The sequence below is a fragment of the Lissotriton helveticus genome, chromosome 10 (assembly GCF_964261635.1).
Source record: "Lissotriton helveticus chromosome 10, aLisHel1.1, whole genome shotgun sequence".
Taxonomy (NCBI): Eukaryota; Metazoa; Chordata; class Amphibia; order Caudata; family Salamandridae; genus Lissotriton; species Lissotriton helveticus.
Genome location: NC_136071.1, coordinates 169,646,504 through 169,659,571, shown reverse-complemented (window position 1 = coordinate 169,659,571; position 13,068 = coordinate 169,646,504). Strand labels below are relative to the sequence as shown.

The window sequence follows — 13,068 nt, the reverse complement described above, 5'->3', positions numbered from 1 at the left end:
CATGACAGAGCCTACACATGGTTGCCACCTGATTTTTCAGGAACATGTTATGTGGCGTTTTTGCTTCCCCCTACATACACTACTGCTTGATATGGTAGAGGTGTCTTCAATCAGGAAGATACTGACAATGGATGACATCATAGTGGACTTCAACAGAGCCCAAGGGTTCTCTAACTTGGACCTCAAAACGGTGTTAAAACAACTGATGTTGGACCCCAAAAGCTTATATATTACTACAATTTCAACACATTTAGGCCTAAGGAGGTACAACCGGCTCAACTTTGGAAACTCGTCCGCAGCTGAAGTTTTACAGAACACCATCAGGTAGACACTATCAGAATTACAAGGAGTAATGAATATCAGTAACAACATACTCGTATACTCGCCAACACTAAAGGAGCACCACCGGCGCCTGCGGGCCACTCTACAGTGGCTCAGTGATTACGACCTGACACCGGGACAAATGCTACTTTTTTGAATCACAAATAGAATTATTTGGCCCACACTTCATGAAAGAGGGGATAAAAGTAGATTCCAGGAAGTCTGACGCTATCCAGCAGGCAAAAGCAACAATTGCTGGACGGAACGTTGCACAATGGCAAAACATTCACCCCCAGTCACAGATCTGGGTTTAATCCATCGGTATTTTGCTCACCACACCACCCCAGTTCAGACATGGCCATATGCAAATCGGTCTTGACCCTGTGCCTCATGGGAACAGTCCAGCCCGAACTGCCAAGCCATCCTCATCCTCGGACCCCGCACCTCCACCTGGGACAACACCTGGTGGCCCTCCGCCCTAGGGAGCCCACCCACCCCTTCAGACCACGCTTGAAACCTCAGCATCATCCTTGACTCCTCCCTCTCCATGAACGGCCAGATCAACGCTATCACCTCCACCAGCTTCCACTGCCCTTGCATCCTCTGTAAGACCTTCAAATGGATCCCCACAGACTGTAGAAGGACGGTCACCCATGCACTCATAACCAGCAGACTGGACTACGGAAACGCCCTTTACGCCGGAATCAACAAAACCTTTCTACACAAGCGCCAAACCATCTAGAACGCCGCAGCCAGACTCGTCCTCGGGACACCGCGCCACGAGCACACGACCCAACATCTACGAGGCCTCCACTGGCTCCCCGTCAAAAAGATGATCACCTTCAAACTCCTCACCCAAGCCTACAAATCCCTCAACAACATCGGACCCAAATACCTGAATGAGAGATTATCCTTCCCAAGAGGAACCTCCGCTCCGCTGACCTCGTCTTGGCAGGTGTCCTACGCATCCGCAGAAACAAGAGCTTTCTCCTACATCGCAGCAAAAACCTGGAACAAGCTCGCTGTGAACATCAGACAATCACCAACCCTGCACACATTCAGGAAGGACATCAAGACCTGCTGTTTGACTGACCCGGATCGGCTGCCCCCCATCCACACAGCGGCTTGAGACCCTCACGGCGAGTAGCACGCTATATAAACCCCCTGCCTGATTGATTGAATCACCTGTGCTGTGAAACTGAAGCCAGGCAGACTTCTAAACAAGTCTCCCTGCCAGGGTGCCTGCTTGCCTGAAAGAAATGCAAAAGTCACCAATGAATTCTGCAAATGTAAAGGGTAATCTGCAAAGTAAAGGATGCTTGGGAGCCAGTCCTTGCTTGAATTGATTCAATCACTCAAAGCTTTGTGATGACAAAGATGCATTATTTTTGAATGGTAGTGCAAAGATTTAACAACTGAGCTGTGGAGTGCGTACTTTTGATTGTAATTGTATTTATATAGTGTTTACTACCCCCTGGAGGTGTTGAAGGGACAGTGATGTAGAAATGGCATTACATATAGTCTGGGTATTACTAATATCTATATTTTGGAAGCACCATTTTATCTTAAACTTTTTTGCGCATTTTGTAGCAGTTTATCTCATACTGTGTGCAATGCAAGTTTAAAATAATAACTTACATATTCACAATGCTTTCTGTCGCACACTGTGACCAATATCTGATGCTGTGCTTCCAAACTAATTTGGTTGCATCCATTGAGCACACCTTGGGTTCCTATGCACAAAAGGACTCCTCAACAAGTTTCTTGGTGCTTTGTTTCAATTTTTAATTACTTCTGAATGTTTTGTTGTCATTAATTCGAAAGTTCAAGCATTTCATTTGACAGTCAACAATCTTGGACTTTCCATATACACTGTATCAGCTCCTAGGCATTTCGGGCTGAAAGCCCTTCTTCGGGGAGCAGATCTATAGAAACAAAATCATAGCACTGGCTTTTATACATATGTCATGTGTCCCTGCCTCTGTATAGTGTCTATTGGTGATGCCCCTTGTGTTCGTGCAGTTGTGTGCTGAAAAACACTCCCCAAACAAATTTTTTTACCAGGAGTAACAACATGGGAGAAATACTGAAAACCAACATACCCCAAAAACCAATAGCCAAAGGAACTAGACCCTGTACCAACTGTAAAAACTGCAACATCATAAGAGGCAGTAAAATAACACATCCCATGAAGGTTCGTAATATAAAACTGAAGGTATCGGCCAAGTGTGACACATCCAATGTAATATATCTACTAAAATGCCCATGTGGGAAGGTCTGCGTAGGAAAAACAGAACGAAAAATTAAAACAAGGATCAATTAACATAAGTCAAACATCCGAACCTGTAACGAAAAATCGACGGTGGCAGTGCACTTTAGTGAACATAACCATAATATCTCACAGATGAAGTTTTTAGTTTTGGAAACAATTGAAAAGAAGGAAGGCACAGACAACCATAAATATCTCCTGCGTCGGGAGAATTTTTGGATACACAAGTTGAACTCTGGTAAACCATATGGGTTAAATGAACACATGGAACTAGTATGTTATCTATAACTGAAGAGTTAACATATTCACTCATGTGGCAAATGATGTCTGTTTTCTGAGGTACGGAAGGTGGAGTTATGTTATGTTATGTTAATTTATTTCTTCTATAGCGCTCGGCTACTCCGAGGAGCATCCCGGCGCTTGGGCGAAGAATATCTGCAGGTAGAAGGGCAACATAACAGCTGAAACGAAGACTAAAAGAGGAAAAGAAAACAAAAAATTATTTAGTAAAAAGCCATGTTTTCAAGCCCTTCCTAAAAACAAGAAGGCTGGTAGCCTGTCTCAGGGACAGTGGTAGTTCGTTCCAAGCCCGCGGGGCCAGATAGCGGAACGAACGGCCTCCCATTCTGACACGCCTAATGGCAGGAACTGTCATTTTGGAGAGACAAGTTGACCTCAGGACCCTGCTAGGTTTGTAAAAAGAAAGGCGTTTCCCAATATACTTGGGACCTACGCCATGTAGAGCTTTGAAAGCCAATGTCAGGCTTTTGAAGAGGATCCTCTTAGGAGTGGGTAGCCAATGCAAGGTGTTAAGTAATACAGTGGCATCTGCTCTTCTCGGGAGTCCATAGATGGCTCGGGCTGCCGAGTTCTGTACTACTTGCAAACAGGTCAGAAGATACTTCGGTAGACCCAAAAAAAGAGCGTTTGCGTAGTCTAGTCGTGATCCAATCAAGGCCTGAACAATTATTTTCCTATGGTGGAGTGATACCAAAGGAAGGAACTTTCTCAGCATCCGCAGAATGCCGAAGCACTTCCCAGAAAGGCACAAGATATGTGGCCCAAAGGACAGATCACTGTCCACTATCACTCCAAGGTTCTCAGCCTTGAAGGACACACTGTCAGGTGGAAACATATCCTGTGGCCACCAGGATTTCCAGTTTGGCTCGGGAGCGCATCCAAAGAAGAGCAGCTCAGACTTGTCGGAGTTGCACTTCAGTCCATGACGCCTAAACCATTCAAAAACCACACCTAGACATTCCCTAATCCGTGTGCCATCAAACATCCCGCCCCTGTCGCATGAGAACAGGAGCTGGGTATCATCGGCATAGGATATGATCTGGGCGCCAAAGGACTCCGCCACCACCGCCAGAGGGGCCATAAAGATGTTAAAAAGCATGGGGCTAAGAATGGAACCCTGTGGGACCCCCACCTCTAGCGGTGCCATATCAGCGGAGAAAGGGGGCGCCCAGATCGTTTGCCGGCGGCCGGCCAGAAAGGATTTGAACCAGTTCCACACCGTTCCACGAAGGCCACATTCCCAGAGTCTTAAAAGGAGGCCCTCGCGGGGTACGGGGTCGAACGCCGTCGACAAATCAAGCAGGACTAACATGGCCTTTCCCCCAGAATCGAGCACCTCCCTGATGGCGTCAGTGACCTCGAGTAGGGCCGTCTCCGTGCTAAAATTGGCACGGAAACCAGATTGCGATGCGTGCAAAAGGTCGTTTCCCTCGATGAAACTGGAAATCGATCTATGCACGTATCTCTCGGTCACTTTCGCCAATGCAGGGAGGAGGGAGATTGGCCTGTAGTTTGCATGAATGAGGGGATCTAGGGCAGGTTTTTTGAGCAGTGGTAGAATCATGGTGCGCTTCCATGCCTGCAGAACCACACCTGTGGACAGGGAGGAGTTCAGAAGAGGGTTCAGCAAAGCATTTAGAGCTGGAGCCACTTTTCCCAGGCATTTAGCCGGGCACTGGTCCAGCGGCGAGCCAGATTTCAGACCTGACAGAAGATCCAAAGATGTGTTAAGACACATAGGGGGAAATTCATAGAGAAAAAGGCCCTGACCCTCCAGAGAGGGTAAAAAGGGTGAAGGACTCAGATCCATCTGTGGGCAAGAATAAGAAAGGGAGGCCTGAATGGTTGTAATTTTTTTGACAAAGAAGGTGGCTAGTTGTTTTATCCAGGGTTCTGAGTGTGTATGAGTAGGGGTACACATGACAGGAGATGTGAAATCCTGAACCACTTTAAAAATCTCTTTGCGGGTGTTCTCAGCCTCATCAATTCGGCGCTCTAGATAAGTCTTTTTTTCTGCCCAGATCAGTTTATGGTAGGCTCTGGTTACCGCTCTAAATGTCAGTCTTTCTGTCGGGTCGTAAACTCGCCTCCAAGCTCTCTCAGCCTTCTTACAATCCTGCCGTAGCATCCTCAACTGGGGAGTAAACCACGGGGCCGACGCCCTTCTCTCACCTGATTTAGACGACTTCTCGGGGACTAAGATCTCAAATCTGGCCGTGAGCCATTTTTGGAAGAGAACAAGATTCTCCTCCAGGTTGCCCAAAAGAGGACATGGAAAACTAATGAGAGCCTCAGATAGCATATCCGCCGAGAGCAAATGAAAAGGTCGCGACGTCCGCTTGGCATCTGTTTTAGGTCTCACCCGTCTGAGGGCGGTAGAGAGCCAAGAAAAAGTAATTAAAAAGTGGTCAGACCATAATACTGGCCGTAAAGGAAATACGCTGATAGGTTTCGTGGAAAAAACCTGGTCCAGGGTATGGCCTTTATTGTGGGTTGGTCCTTGTATGAACGGAAACAACCCTAACGGGGCCGTAATGTCAGCAAGTTTCATGGCATCGGTGTCAAGTTTGACCTTACATCTTATACATATGTCAAAACATAATCATATTCACACTTTTACACCAAATAGTTAATTTTCATGGACACTAGGGGGCACCAGATGGGATAGGAACTCGTTCTGTTCCACTTTTTCGAATAACGCTTTTTTCGTTTTTACGTTTCGTTTTTTAATCTGAATGGCAATATTTAATCTGGATGACATAACTGCTATACACGCCATTTATGTCATTAACACAGCTGGATAGTTTGTTATATTGAATTTTTATCGTAACACTCGACACGCACTAAGCGAGTCTGTCCTCTATACCGTTTGTTAACCCCTTGAGTGCTGGCCACGTTCAACGGATGTCGCGTGCACTACCTCGGTAGTGCTGTGCACGTCCGTTGAACATCGCGGCCCCGCAAGCGCAATAGAACGTTCCGCACCAGCGCGGAACGTTCAGCGCAGCGGAGGGGTTAAAGTAAACATGTGACATCGCGTGTAAACAATAGGCGTTCCCTAAACTAACAAACACGGAAGTGCCGCTTGCCTCCTGACACACGGCACGAACCTGAACGCGATAGGTCAGAAGAACAGCAGCTGCGTGGACGACAAGCAAGTGATAAACGGTCCCACAAGGCACGATTGAACGTGCAATTTAGATACTTCACATTTACTCGTTTTTTTCGATACGTTTACAGATGGACTCAGAAGAATATCGCGGAATACACTGTAAGGGTATACATGTTATTACGTCCCAAACGTCACGTTTCAATCACGATTCAGGCACATGTTTTATTTACAATTAAAGCACAAGTGAATTTTTTGTTTGGGGAGTGACTTTCAGCACACAACGGCACGAACACAAGGGGCATCACCAATAGACACTATACAGAGGCAGGGACACATGACATATGTATACAAACCAGTGCTTTGATTTTGTTTCTATAGATATGCTCCCCGAAGAAGGGCTTTCAGCCTGAAATGCATTGGAGCTGATACAGTGTATATGGAAAGTACAAGATTGTTGACTGTCAAATGAAATGCTTGAAATTTCGAATTAATGACAAAAAAAACATTCAGAAGCAATTAAAAATTGAAACAAAGCACCAAGAAACTTGTTGTGGAGTCCTTTTGTACATAGGAACCCAAGGTGTGCCCAATGGGATGCAACCAAATTAGTTTGGAAGCACAGCATCTGATATTGAATCCAGACGTCTAAAGGACGGAAGACGTCACCAGTGGAGCACCCAAACTATCAAATATAAGAAATCTGAATTTGAAATAAAAACAAAAGGCTGTGCACCTGTAATAGAAAAAGTGAAAGCACACTGTGACCACCCAGCACTAGAAATACACAAGTCCCTATTCTCCCCTGCACCAACCAAGATTGAATTCTGTGGCTCTCTGGTTACACACAGACACCTTCAGTACCTTTAACTAATAAAGATTTAGTGCATTTTCCACTGAGTAACAACTTTTGACTTAAGGACTTGCAACAACGTTACGACTTGGATTTTCACTACTTTGGTCCCTTTGGAACTGGCATGAATCGGCAAATACTTAAAGGCGGTGCGGGACCACCTCAAAATAACTCAAGTGCAGCGCCGTCCGCCGACCAACACAATGAATGGTGCACCCGGTTTAACGCCAACAGTTCCCAATCACACATGATCCTTTATGCAATGACTGCTGACACCACGAGTTTGTGATGGACATTGTAACGTGGTGAGGTATGGCCTACCACGTGCGTGCTCGCACAGTAATAATTATACACAGACTCTGATATGCAGTTAGCCGGAAAGACCCCGAGCGGTCTTCCGCTTGTTTATCTATACCTCGGGGCGAGCCCGCCCCAAGGCTGCGTGTGCGTGCGTGCTAGAAAGGATACATTGTAGGTGAGAGCTCGGGTGGCTCTCTACATCCCTCCTTTATTTTAGTCCCTTTCAGCAGGCACTTTCGGAGACTCATGTTCACGGAGATGACCAGGCAAAGTCCAGCAACCGTTGACTCGGCCTCGGATTGGGCCGCAGGTCATAGCGACGATTCTGGGTCCGAGGTAGTTCGCCAACCCCAGCCGGGGCTGTCCTTGGACCATCACTCGCATCTTCGACCCTTGGCTGACTCCGCCCCACTTCAGGGCCAGGTGGCATTGGCCTTGGCGGAGTGTCCTCTCTTGGCGGAGTAGGTGCAGGACTAGGAAAGTTGTCGAAGTCCATGTCTTTGAGGACTCCTGGTACCATTCTCTCTGCTCTCTGATGCCCGCCTAGGGCATTGGTTACCTTCCGGAAACACGAGACATTTCTCGTCACAGTTTGGCCATCTCTTGTGGCTGTAATCATGGTTCCTTGTACTCGTTCCACTGTCCACACTTCCGGCTCAAAGGGAGTCCGAAACTTCCACCCAGGATGGCGATCCTTGACAATGACCGCATCTCCTTCCCGGAGAGTGGGTTCTTTGGCATGACGGTGTACACTTGCTTTGATGTTCGTGGCTTGTCGTCGGGACTGTATGGCCTCCGCGTCCCTTTCTTCCGGTACCCACGTGCTTGCAGTGGGGATGCCATCCCTTGGAGCTCGCTTGAACAGCACATGGGAAGGGGCACACTTGGTCGTTGAGTGAGGCGTCTGACGATAAGCTCCAAGGAAATCGTCTAGAGCAGTCTCCGGGTCTTCACCATTGTCCACTGCTATCCTGAGTGCTCTATTTAATGTTCGCATCAGTCTCTCGACTTCCCCGTTAGCTTGGGGCCACAGGGGTGTGATTTTCCGATGTTTGATCCGGAGAGCTTCCAAGTAGGCCTGAAACTCTCTCCCTTGAAAGGGGGGTCCGTTGTCGGACTTGATTTCTTCGGGGAGCCCCATCGTGGCAAACACTCGGTTTAGGACCTTCTTTACCTGCGGGAATGCAGTGGACGCGATGATTTCCACGATTGGGAATTTTGAAAAGGAATCAACCAGCACCAACATGTGCCGACCGTCCGGGAAGCTGCCAAAGTCAATGCTGAGTTGAGCCCACGGGGCTTGGGGTGCTTCTTCCGTGAGGACGGGTGCTGGGGCGGGGTCTCCGCCCGTGATCGTGCATGCGTGGCAGGACCGTATCATAGCTTCCACCTGGCTGTCCATCGCGGGAAACCACACTTTACTCCTCAAGCGGGCCTTGGTCTTAGCCATACCTTGGTGTCCCACGTGGGCTAGACTCAGGGCTCGTTGCTGAAGGCCTTCGGGCATGACGATGAGGTGTCCGCGTAGCACCACTCCCTCGTCTCCGATGCTTAGTTCACTCCGTACCTGCCACAACTGCTGCCTGGCATGACTCACCTCCGGCCGGAGGCGAGATGCGCCATCAAGAAAATGGGCCCAGTGATTCCCCTCGAGTGCTTGTCTGACCCTCACTAGGGTCTCGTCCGCCGCCGTGGCGTCGCCAATTTCCTGGAGTGACATATTCTCCGGGCACGCCGCTTGTGTGATCATGTGTACGATCTCCTCCACTTCTTCCCCTTCGTCTGCGAGGGCCTTTGGCGGGATGACATCAGGATGTCGCGACAGGTAGTCGGCGGGATTGTGTGCTCCTGGCCTGAACACCACCTTGAACCGGTAGCCCTGCAGTTGGACGGCCCACCGTTCGATGCGCGGGGGAGCAAGCCGTGACGTCCCCGCAAAGAGGGGTAGAAGGGGCTTGTGGTCTGTGATTACTGTGAATTCCTGCCCGCAGAGGTAGAGGTGAAAATGCTGGCACGCCCATTTGATGGCCAAGGCTTCTCTTTCAATTTGGGCGTACCTGGTCTCGGTGTCAGACAGGGCCTTGCTGGCATAGGCAACGGGCTTCCACTCTTCAGGTCCGTACTCTTGCAGCAGAACGGCTCCTAACCCTACTGGGCTGGCGTCGACAATCAATTCGGTTCGCCTTCGTGGCTGGAAGTAGGCCATGGTGGTGTTGTCTAACAGACTGGCCTTGATGGCCTGGAACGCTTTGTTAGCGGCTGCAGTCCAGTCCCATTTCTGGTCAGCACGGGTGAGGGCTCGGAGGGGTTCCGCTATGTCAGCTAGGTTCGGGATGAACCGGCCACAGTATGTGGCCATGCCCAGAAAGCTGCGGACCTCGGTTTGACTCCGTGGGGTGCTGGCTGCTTTGATGGCTTCTGCCTTCTTGGGATCAACCTTCAGGCCTTCCCTCGTAAAGATGTATCCAAAGAAGTCCACCGACTCTTGGTAGAAGGCACATTTGGCGCGGTGGAGGGTTAGGCCGCTGTCGGCGAGTCTCTGCAAGGTCGCCCTCAAGTTGGCGTGGTGCTCCTCGAGGGTCGTGGAGTATACTAGGATGTCATCACTCAGGTTGATCACCCCCCGTAGGCCAGATAGCACCTCGCGAATGGCGTTTTGGAAGACTTCGGCTGCCGACGAGACCCCAAAACTGAGCCGGGTGTAGCGACGCAGCCCCACGTGCGTCGAAAATGTGGTAATGTACCTGCTAGCCGGCTCTAACTCCAGCTGATGATAGCCTGAGTTGAGGTCCAGTTTGGAGAACCACTTCGCCCCGTTGAGGTCAGCTATGATGTCATCCATAGTAGGGGTGATGTGCCGTTCGCGCTTGACAGCGGTGTTGGGAAGCCTCATGTCCACGCATAGACGTATGGCCCCCGGCTGCTTCGGTTAGGGGGCGACTACCAGTGGCGAGACCCAGGGTGTCGGGCCCGACACTTTCTCGATTACTCCCAACTCTTCAAGCTTGCGAAGCTCTTCCTCCACTTGGGGCCTGAGGTTGAAAGGCACTCGCCGGTGCCTGAGAGCGACAGGTTTCACGGTCGCGTCGATATGCAGCTTAAACTTCTTTCCCTTGAGCTTGCCGAGGCCCTTGAACAGTTCGGGGAAGTCTTTTAGCATGAAGTCCGCGTGAGCTTGGTGCACTTGGTTGGCGAAGAACACCAGTCCCAGGTCCTCTGCTGTGTGGCAGCTCAGGAGGGTGCCCTTCTTGCCCTCAGTGATGTGGAACTTGGTCACTGTGGAATATTCTCCGTTGACAACGGTGGTTTGGATCACTCCCCGAAGAGGCATGGGCTCCGTCCCTCCATAGGTGTAGATGCGTGCCGCGGACGGTGCCAGCGTTGGTTTCGGGGACATGCGCTCGTACTGGTCCGAGTCCATGACGTTCACGGACGCCCCTGTATCGATCAGCGCGTGGACACTCGTCCCATCAACTGAGACGGAACACATGGGAGGCGGTCGTCTTTTCGTGGATGCCCGGCTCACATAGGAGATGACATATACTTCGTCGTCTTCATCGTCCTCGTACCTGGGCCGGCGGTCTTGAGCCTCTGTGTCGGGAGGGGGTCTCTCCTGGTCGAGAGACAGCTGCCGGACACGCTGTGTCACAGTCCTGGCGCGCGGGCCTGCTGACCGGAATTTCCCTCCTCGGCAGACGGCGGCGAAATGATTAAGGCGTCCGCACTTGAGGCATGTCTTGCCTTTGGCGCCACACGTGGCAGAGGCAGGGTGGTCTTCGCCGCAATACCCGCACTGACCGCCTCTCGGCGGGCCGCCTCGCGGCCTTGCGGGCGGGAATCGTCTGTGTACTGCATCCACTCGTTCTTCTTTGATGGTCGGGGCCCTCGCCGCCGACGGGGCAATCACCGGGGTGCGCAGCGCTATTTCCATCTCCTCTGCACGGGCATCGGACAGTTCATGCGATCTAGCCAGGACGAGGATCTCGTCGAGAGTGATTCCCGGTTGCCTCAGTATCAACTTCCTCAGCAGCTTGGACTTGCAGCCAACAATGATCTGATCCCTGATTTCGTCACGAGGATTGGTGAACGGACACGTGCTTGCAAGCCGTCGGAGTCGAGAGTAGTACATGTCGACCGACTCGGAGTCCATCTGCCAGGCACGTTTGAACTTGAACTTTTCAAAATCATTGTTAAGCTGTGGATCAAAATGCGCATTGAGGGCCGCCACCGCGGCCTCGTAGTTGTCCTCCGGCCCAGTGTTAGGGAGCGACTCAAACAGATCATAGATTTCTTGACCCCCATACAGAATGAGGAGCGACCTCTTCACAGTTCCATCAGTCTCTCTGGTGCCCTTGAAGTATAGGTTGAGGCGACCGACCTATGCTTTCCAGCGGCTGGCAGCCGTCGCTGGGTCCGCAGATTCGCTAAATGGCGGTATGGGTGCTGCGCCGGCGTGCTGATGTGCGTGAGGCGCAGGTGTGGGGGGGCCCGCTGGGGCCATTGCCCCTGCTTGAGCTTGAGCCGGAGCCGGTTGTTGAGCTGCGGGCATGACTGGTGGCGGCTGGACCGCCTGCTGGGGGGGCTGGCCAGCCCCGTCTTGGGCCGCTCCGTCCTGGTTCATGGCGTGGTATCACGCAGGCTGTGTAGGTGCTTTCCGGGCGTGAGCGTCGTGTGGACGGGCACCGGGTACTGGGCGCAGTTTGGGCGTGCGCGGGGTGCTTGGAGCTCTGGGCGGTAGCTGCTGCTCGCAAGAGTCCTTGTATTTGCCAATGCTTGATGTGCTGTATTTGGCAATGCTTGATGTGCCCCCTCTCGTTATGTGGCTTTTTATTTCCTTTTTTATTATTTTTTCTTTTTTTCGTGTGTGGTATGGCGTACCGCTTGATGCGACCCTTCTCCTCTAAGTAATTGTCCTTTTGATGTCCTCCCCAGCACGAGGCGCATGGGCCCACGTGGCAGCAGCGAAGACGGGCGCCCTGCGAGCTGCGGGAGCAGGAGCGAGGCGGGAGGGGCCAGATGCGGCGCTCAGCGCGTCCGGCTGCAGGGAGCAACAGGCGGAACCTCCGCAGGCCACAGGCACGTGGAGTGGCGTCGGAGATCCAGGGAGCACTATCGGCCAGCAGGCGCACCTCCTCCGCGCAGGCACACGAGAGGAGGCGAGGCGGGGCCGCGCAGGCGGGGCAGACGGCACACTCACCTGCAGGATCTTGAAGCAGCGCACCGGCCCCACGAGTCCCGCCGGCTGAAGGCGCTCCCTCACGGGAGACGCGTGGGCGGGCCTCGACAGGAGGGGAACCGGCACACACCAGCGGGTGGGCACCGCAGCCGGAGGCAGGCAGCGCAGCAGGCCAGAGGCACCGGGCACACGTGGGAAGAGAGCCGGCCTCGTCGCCAATGTAACGTGGTGAGGTATGGCCTACCACGTGCGTGCTCGCACAGTAATAATTATACACAGACTCTGATATGCAGTTAGCCGGAAAGACCCCGAGCGGTCTTCCGCTTGTTTATCTATACCTCGGGGCGAGCCCGCCCCAAGGCTGCGTGTGCGTGCGTGCTAGAAAGGATACATTGTAGGTGAGAGCTCGGGTGGCTCTCTACATCCATATGGTACACAAAGACCAATTAATCTCAAAGCACTGGGAACTTTGATCTAACAGCAATTGATTTGAAATAACCACTGATAATAAGATAACTATAATCGTTTTTAAATCACTTGTTTCCTTGAACAAATTACTTTTTAATGTCTGTCCAATGCTCTATATTGTTAAGGTTGTAATTAATCAAACAATAAACTTATCACTCAGTAACAACTTCTTCAATATTTATTTTTCACTTAAACTGCTCGTTATTTTATATGCAGCTACCCGACAGTGAAAGACCCAAAAAGTACAGAATGTTTTTTTAGCCACGCCTTTG

General features: G+C 51.1%; 1 protein-coding gene across 1 annotated transcript in view; it reads right to left on the bottom strand.

Annotated features, from left to right (window-relative positions):
• LOC144786065 (cytochrome P450 3A29-like) overlaps positions 1-13,068 on the bottom strand; it is a 168,512-nt gene that overhangs the window by 154,502 nt on the left and 942 nt on the right. The window lies entirely within an intron of this gene.